Source organism: Bufo bufo, chromosome 6, assembly GCF_905171765.1.
Source record: "Bufo bufo chromosome 6, aBufBuf1.1, whole genome shotgun sequence".
NCBI classification, from domain to species: Eukaryota; Metazoa; Chordata; class Amphibia; order Anura; family Bufonidae; genus Bufo; species Bufo bufo.
Genome location: NC_053394.1, coordinates 26,211,179 through 26,219,591, shown reverse-complemented (window position 1 = coordinate 26,219,591; position 8,413 = coordinate 26,211,179). Strand labels below are relative to the sequence as shown.

The window sequence follows — 8,413 nt, the reverse complement described above, 5'->3', positions numbered from 1 at the left end:
ACAGTTGCCCTGCAGTGCCTCCGCAGTGGAAATGAAGTATTACACCGTTCCTATTAAAACCAGTGGACTATCTGTGTGGGTTTATGGAGGGTCCTCCAGAGCAAGAGACACTTTTTGTAACCCCATTTTGGTTTCCAGATAAGACTCCTTAGCAAACAACCTGCTCAGTTAACTCAGAAGTCCTTAATAAGATACTTAATAATAGGTTCAAAATTCCTTTTGTTATAGTAGAAGCTGATGTTGCAAAGCTGAGCGTGTTCAGCTCTGCTGCGTCTGTGCATTAGATGTGACCACACAATGTATTGCCACATGTCTGGTCTTCTACCTAGTACCGTCTTCCCGGCAGCTCTCATGTGTTTATAGGATGTGAGTGAATCTGTGCTTAGGGAGGAACTGGGAGGTTCACAGGTACCAGGCTGCCAGATACAACTGGAAAAAAACCAGTTCAAGCTCTATCTGGTCCAGGTGAACTGTAGGGGAGGGGACGGGAGACGAAAAGGTGAGCAAGGAGCTGTAGAGACTGCAAGGTGCATTCACTGGGGAAGAAACTGGTCAGGAGGCTCCAGGAGAAAAGCTGAACCTGCAGATCAAGACGAAAGCCGGAGCAGCAGAGTAAATGCTCATCGCCTAGACTATCCAGAGGACAAGGAGCTCAGGTCTGTGACTTCTCATATAAATGACCCAATACTACGTATATCTTACAGGTGTCATCTGCTACTGTAAAGCTTAACAGACATTTACATAGTAACTGTCCATCCAGTTTAGCCTCTTATCCTGAAAGTTGATCCAGAAGAAGACGAATAAAAACCCTGTGAGGTAAAAGCCCATTTTCCCCACTTTAGGGGGAAAAAAGTTCCTTCATGATTCCAATCAGGCAATCAGAATATCTCCCTGGATCACCGACCCCTCTCTAGTAGCCATAGCCTGTAATATTATTACACTCCAGAAATACATCCAGGCCCCTCTTGAATTCCTTTATTGTACTCACCATCACCACCTCCTCAGGCAGAGAGTTCCATAGTCTCACTGCTCTTACCGTAAAGAATCCTCTTCTATGTTTGTGGAGAAACCTTTCTTGGTTTCAAGTATACCTGGCAAAGTAGTTGACCTCCATATCACCCAATTCATATCCTACTGGGTTCCCACCCAACTGTCCTGGATGAATGGTAATTCAGCAATACCCCCACATGTTACTGCATAACTATGCCAAATGCCCATTCAGGGGCCTAGAAAAGCTGGGTGACAATACACACTGAGGCTCAGGAGGCTGGTTATACTCCGCATTAACATGTAACTAAGAAAAAACAAGCTACAAAGAAGCCAACTCAAGTCGAGTATATGGATTTACAGGTGACTGTTCTTTATGAAGGTATAGATAGAGCAATAGATAAATAGTTAGACAGATATGAGATGGATCAATAGATATATAGACAATAGAGATAGATAGATAGATAGATAGATAGATAGATAGATAGATAGATAGATAGATAGATAGATACAGTAGATAGATAGATAGATAGATAGATAGATACAGTAGATAGATAGATAGATACGATAGATAGATAGATAGATAGATAGATAGATAGATAGATAGATAGATAGATAGATAGAGTATGGAAGAGATAAGGGATAGCCATGGGGTCTAACACAACCCCTCAAATTTAATAGTGAGTGTTACCTCTTTTTTGAAAATGCTACGCTTTAAAAAATGCTATATATTTTATGAATGACCATTGAGTGAGTACAACTGGGCTTATACAGTCATGAGAAAAACAAAGTCAACCTTCTTTGAATTCTATGGTTTTACATAGTAGGACATAATAAAACACATCTGGTCCTTAGAAGGTCTTAAAATTTGGTAAATCCAACCTCAGATGAACAGCAACACATAACAGATTCCACCGTGTCATTGCAAATAGAAAACCCATGTGTGGAAAAACTAAGTCCACCCCAAGAATCAGTAGCTCGTAGAACCACTTTCAACAGCAATAACTTGAAGTAATCATTTCCTGTCTGACTTTATCAGTCTCTCACATCGTTCTGCAGGAATTTTGGTCTTCGACCCAGTTACTGCAAGGTGCCAAGGCGTTGTACCTAGAAAGCACACCCAAATCATCGTCCCTCCATTGCTGCACTTGACGGTTGGTATGAGACGTTTGTGCTGATATCCTGTGTTTGGTTTTCTCCAAATGTGGCTCTGTGCATTATGGCCAAACATCCAGGAGTGCACCTAGCCTTTCTGCTGCCTGAGAAAACTGAAACAGCCCCCCCCATGGCAATTTCTTTACCTAACCCCTTTTGCCACAATAAAACCGCTCATTGCCCATGGCCCGTCCACTGCCCCCTCTTGCCCCTACCCGGTGTTGCCTGAGGCGATGGCCTCACCTGACTTCATTGGTGGTGCACCTCTGCAGACATCTGTACTTTGTTCTCATCTGTCCAAAGAACACGTTCCACAAGTGTTGTGCTTTTTTCAGGTACAACTTTGCAAACTTAAGCCTTGCTGCTATGTTCTTTTTAAAAAGAAGATGTTTTCTCCTGGCATCCCCTCCAAACAGGTCATACTTGTTCAGTCTTCTTCTAAGTACTGTCATGAATCTGACATTTAACATGTTGAGGACTGTAGAGTCTTACATGTAGCTCTAGGGGGTTTATGCAATTTTTCTAAGCACTGCACGTTCTGACCTTGCGGTGAATTTTCTGGGATGTTCAGTCCTGGGAAGATCGACAGCTGTCCTGAATGGTTTCCACATGTGAATTATTGTTCTCATTGTAGAATGATATCCTTCAGATTGTTTGAACATGGCCTTATAACCCTTTCCAGATGGATGGCAACTACTGCCTCTCCAAGATCATTGCTGATGTTTTTCCTCCTTGGCATTGTATTAACACAAGCCTGAATGATCCAGGCCAACAAACTGCCAAAACCTCTGGTGGTCACAGTTGCTGATGATCAGTTAAAGGGAGTCTGTCACCGCCATATGGCCATATACAGTGCTTACATTGCCCTATAGCACACCTATACATGAATGTAATGGTATCTTTGTCTTTAGACTTGCAGAAGTTGGAAAAACGAACTTTGATTGATATGCAAATGAGCACTCGCAAGTGCCCAGGGGCGGCGTTCACTGTGTTGGTGCCCAGGCTGCCCTGCCTTTTTTCATTGTTCCCCCGCCCCAGCCTCTTCATATGCCCGCCCTCCTATTCCCTTGCGTCATCCTAAGGTCCGGCCGAGATCCCGCGACTGTGCACTGCCTCGCGGGGCTGGAGCATACGCACTGCGATGCCCATTGTTGGCACGGCATCGCTTTAACTACTGCGCATGCTCCGGCGAACGGCTGGTTTTGCGTATCAATCAAAGTTCGTTTTTCCAGCTTCTGCAAGTCTAAAGACAAAGGTAACATTGATGTATAGATGTGCTATAGGGAAATGTAAGCACTGTATATGGCCATATGGAGGTGACAGACTCCCTTTAATCAAGGAAATCTCATTAGCAGCACCTGGTGACTACTTACCTTCCTAATTCCTATGAAAGCAGTAAGGGTGGACTTAATTTTTCACACAACACTTCTGCATTTTGACCTAGTTTTGTGGAATAAGTCACGGCACAGTGTTATCTGTCATGTGTTGTTGTTCATTTGAGGTTGGAGTTACCTAATTTTAGGACCTTCTAAAGACCAGATTTTTTTTATTATGTCCTGACACGTTAAAACTATAGTACTCAAAGATGGTGGACTTTGCTTTTCTCATGACTGTATTCACATGTGATTCTCCTTTAAGAACGCTAAGGGATTTTGAAGATACCACATTGTGAAATACTGAAACATTGCCCCAAGAGGTCCTCATCCCCCCCCCTTCCCCCCCCCCCCACACACACACCAGCCAAGCCTGGCGTGTAGGCAACATGTATTCAGAATATGTACATATCTCATAGTGGATCATCAGCACTAGAGAAACAATACTTGTCTCCTTGAACAACAAGCTGAAAGCAGAAGAACTGGACTTGGAAGTGGAAAAAAACACAGAACAGGACCGATACTTATCGTGTATTGCCATAAAGGGCATCTGTCAGCAGACACTGGCTGACCTGTTACATGTGCGCTTGGCAGCTGAAGGCATCTGTGCTGGTCCCGCATTCATATTTGCCCACAATACTGAGAAAAATTAAGTTTTAATATATGCAAATGAGCCTCTAGGAGCAACGGGGGCATTACCATTACACCTAGAGGCTCTGCTCTCTCTGCAACTGCCGCGCCCTCTGCACTTTGATTGACAGGGTCAGACTTGATGATGTTTTTACTGCCTGGTCCTGTCAAAGTGCAGAGGACGCGGCAGATGCCTTCAGCTGCTAAGTACATATGTAACAGGTGAAGCGGTTTCGGATCAGAGGTACAAATCTTCTGACAGAGGGAACTGAGCGTGTGCGGCCTTCTCAGTCAGCTGGACAAAGAATTTAGAAAAAGAGCAAACAGCAGGTGGCGCTGTACAGATAGATTTCAGTAAATAACTCAGCAGCTCTACTAAATTTTTTATTGCATGCAATAAAGTATTCAGATCCAGGTGCGGGATTGTAAAATGTAGAATATTTTTGTGGGACAACCCTTTCAAAGAGACGCTACCTAAAGCTTATCCTCTTTCCACTTGTGGTGGAGTTGGATGCAATTGAATGTTCCCTGTTATCAGCTATCTCCATCTGTTGTGTTTGTTAGGGCTCAGCCACATGATCGTATTTTCTTTCTGTGTCAGTTCCATTTTTTTTTTCATTTCAATGGGTCCGCAAAAAAAAAAACAGACTTACTCCGTGTGCATTCCGTTTCTGTATTTCCGTTCCGCAAAAAAATAGAACATGTCCTATTATTGGCCGCATTACAGACAAGTATAGGACTGTTCTATTAGGGGTCAGCTGTTCCGTTCTGCAAAATGCCATCCGTGTTTTTTGCACATCTGTTTTTTTGCGGACAGTGGTGTGCATGAGCCCTTAGTGGGATTAGTGATGACTGCCATGTCACATATCTCCGAGGGGGAGAACATCCAGAGACATTTGCATCCATAGGTATGACTGACTTTGGTTTAGGTTTTGTGTATTTCTAGTGTTTGCTTTTTATTGTCTAAGCAGATCCATTGATTGCAGTGAGTCAGTAAGTCAATGAATATAACCATAAAAAGAATCAGACTAGGTCAGTGCAGTACAATTGGCTGGACCATAGACAATAGAGGTAGGTTGGCCGAACCCACCAGACAACCATCTAAGGGCCCTTTCACACTTGCGTTGTTCTGTTCCGGCATAGAGTTCCGTCGTCGGGGCTCTATGCCGGAAGAATCCTGATCAGTTTTATCCTAATACATTCTGAATGGAGAGAAATCCGTTCAGGATGCATCAGGATGTCTTCAGTTCCGGAACAGAACGTTTTTTGGCCGGAGAAAATACCGCAGCATGCTGCGCTTTTTGCTCTGGCCAAAAATCCTGAAGACTTGCCGCAAGGCCGGATCCGGAATTAATGCCCATTGAAAGGCATTGATCCGGATCCGGCCTTAAGCTAAACGTCGTTTCGGCGCATTGCCGGACCCGACATTTAGCTTTTTCAGAGTGGTTACCATGGCTGCCGGGACGCTAAAGTCCTGGCAGCCATGGTAAAGTGTAGTGGGGAGCGGGGAGCAGTATACTTACCGTCCGTGCGGCTCCCCGGGCGCTCCAGAGTGACGTCAGGGCGCCCCAAGCGCATGGATCACGTGATCACATGGATCACGTCATCCATGCGCATGGGGCGCTCTGACGTCATTCTGGAGCGCCCCGGGAGCCGCACGGACTGTAAGTATACTGCTCCCCCGCTCCCCACTACTACTATGGCAACCAGGACTTTAATAGCGTCCTGGGTGCCATAGTAACACTGAAAGCATTTGGAAGACGGCTCCGTCTTCAAATGCTTTCAGTACACTTGCGTTTTTCCGGATCCGGCGGGCACCTCCGGCAACGGAAGTGCACGCCGGATCCCAACAACGCAAGTGTGAAAGAGGCCTAAGGCTACTTTCACACCTGCGTTAGGTGCGGATCCGTCTGGTATCTGCACAGACGTATCCGCACCTATAATGCAAACGCTTAGATTCGTTCAGAACGGATCCGTTTGCATTACCATGAACAGCTGCGTTCAGGGGTCCACCTGCTGAGCAGAGCGGAGGACAAACGGTGCCAAACTGATGCATTCTGAGCGGATCCGCATCCACTCAGAATGCATTAGGGCTGGACGGATCCGTTCGGGGCCGCTTGTGAGAGCCTTCAAACGGAGCTCACAAGCGGAGCCCCGAACGCTAGTGTGAAAGTAGCCTAATGTGTATGAGGTCCTCCCAACTCTCCCACGATGATAGATGTTGGGGGAGAGAAGGATCGAACATGTTGGATCTCATCATCCTTTTGTTCTGGGGGGAGATAAGCTGCCGCCAGAAGGTTTTGTCATTGGCTTACTCCCTATCCCTATTTAGAAGACTTGCATGCCTGACCAAGCCAAGTGTGCATGTGTATGTGCATGTGTATACAATCTGAGTAACAGGCATTGTATTTGTGTAAACCTTTTTTGGAATATTATTATTGTTGTTTTTTTATGTTGATATGATCTTAATTAAAGGTAGATAGGTAGGAGATAGATAATAGATAGATAGATAGATAGATAATAAAAAGATAGATAGATAGATAGATAGATAGATAGATAGATAGATAGATAGATAGATAGATAGATAGATAGATATCAGACTTCGCACTCCAGGTATGGTGAAGGGTGGTGGACCCATTTTAACCACCTAACTGCGACGTTTCAGCCCAACACAATGAGATCATCTCAAGCTGGAGAAAGGCCTCATTGTGTTGGGCTGAATTGTCGCAGTTGGGTGAATAAAGCGGGTCCACCACCCTTCACTATATCTGCAGTGCGGCCTTTTTTTTTTTACAAACTATACATTGGTTAGAACCAATGGTCTTGAAGGGACTGCACCCATCTACAATCTCATCTTACATTCAGGTGCTCAGGGGTTAATCCGGGGTTAAAAAAAAAACTGTTATACTCTCCTCATCCATTTGATCGCTTGCGAAGTGCTAATTTGCATATGAATTAAACATTGTTTTTCCAGCTTCTGCAAGTGTAAAGAAAATAAAAAAGGTCCCATTACATTCATGAATAGGTGCACGATAGGACAATGTAAGCGCTGTACATGGACATATGGTGGTGACAGTCTCCCTTTAAGGGTTTTGGTTCAAGTGCATGGAGCTGAGCTGCAATACCAGACAAAGTCACTTTCTTCTAATACTGGAAAGCCCCTTTAAACTGGTGACGAGTTTTACATGAAGGCTTCTAGAAGTTTATGGAGAGGGTGATTTAGCTCCTGTGCGTTGACTTTGTGTACCGGACCCTGCAGTATTAAGAAATTACTGGTAACATTCCAGACAGTCCTTCTGTCAGGATCATATATGACTTCTTACTTCTGTGTGCGAGAAGCCTTCAGGCATGGTCAATGCTGTATAAGAAAATAGGCAACAAAGGAGCATTTGTGAGATGCCTTCATGAGATAAAGCTGTGACTCTGTAATCTGAAGATTCGGTTCAGTGAGCTGGGAAGGTCATGTTGGCTTTTGTAGATTAGTTATATAATCTGGGACACACACCAGTAACAGAGAGGTATAACATGAAAATCCTGTGCCCTAATGTAAAATCTGCAATAGTTCCCTCACCTACCAGGTGCTACTTATAAGACTGGTATTTTTAATTGTTGGAGGAACCTTTTGGTATCCTCAGGTACCAGGGCCCAAGTGTGACCTTGAAAGTAGGGCATTTAAGTAGAAGCAGCAATGGTGATTTCCTCATCTCAAACAATTTATTGAAACAAAAGCTAACACTAGTGCTGGGTATACCCCCACAAAAATCTTATCATGTGGTCTTGAGCATCAATTACAGCTTGACAACGACGTCTCATGCTGTTCACAAGTCAACATATTGTCTGCCGTCCACTCTTCTTGAAGGACGGCCCTCAGGTCATTGAGGTTCTGGGGTACAGAGTTACGAGCCTCTAAATGGCAACTCAGCTGATCCCATAGGTTTTCAATGGGATTCAGGTCTGGATAAAGTGCAGACCACTTAATTTGAGGTCCCCCAGTCTCCAGCAGCTGTTCCCTAATGATGCGACCTCGATGAGCTGGCGCATTGTCCTCCATGAAGATGAAATTAGGCCTGTGTTGCTCATGCAGAGGCACAATGATTGGATTAATGATGTTCTTCAAGTAGTATGGGCTTGTCACTGGACCATTCACAAAGTGTAGGGCAGTTCTGTATTGACTAGACACCTGCCCACACTGTAACACCACCACCACCAGAGGCTCATCTGCTGACAACAGTGGCTGATGCATAGAGCTCTCGTTGACGTCTCCAACA

At 44.6% G+C, this 8,413-nt stretch overlaps 1 protein-coding gene across 1 annotated transcript in view; it reads left to right on the top strand.

The window, feature by feature from the left end:
• Positions 1–429: 429 nt before the first annotated feature.
• SCNN1A (sodium channel epithelial 1 subunit alpha) overlaps positions 430–8,413 on the top strand; it is a 118,959-nt gene continuing 110,975 nt past the window's right edge. The window contains exon 1 of the mRNA XM_040435594.1: positions 430–656. The gene's annotated coding sequence lies outside the window, so the exon portion shown is untranslated. The remainder of the gene's footprint in view (positions 657–8,413) is intronic.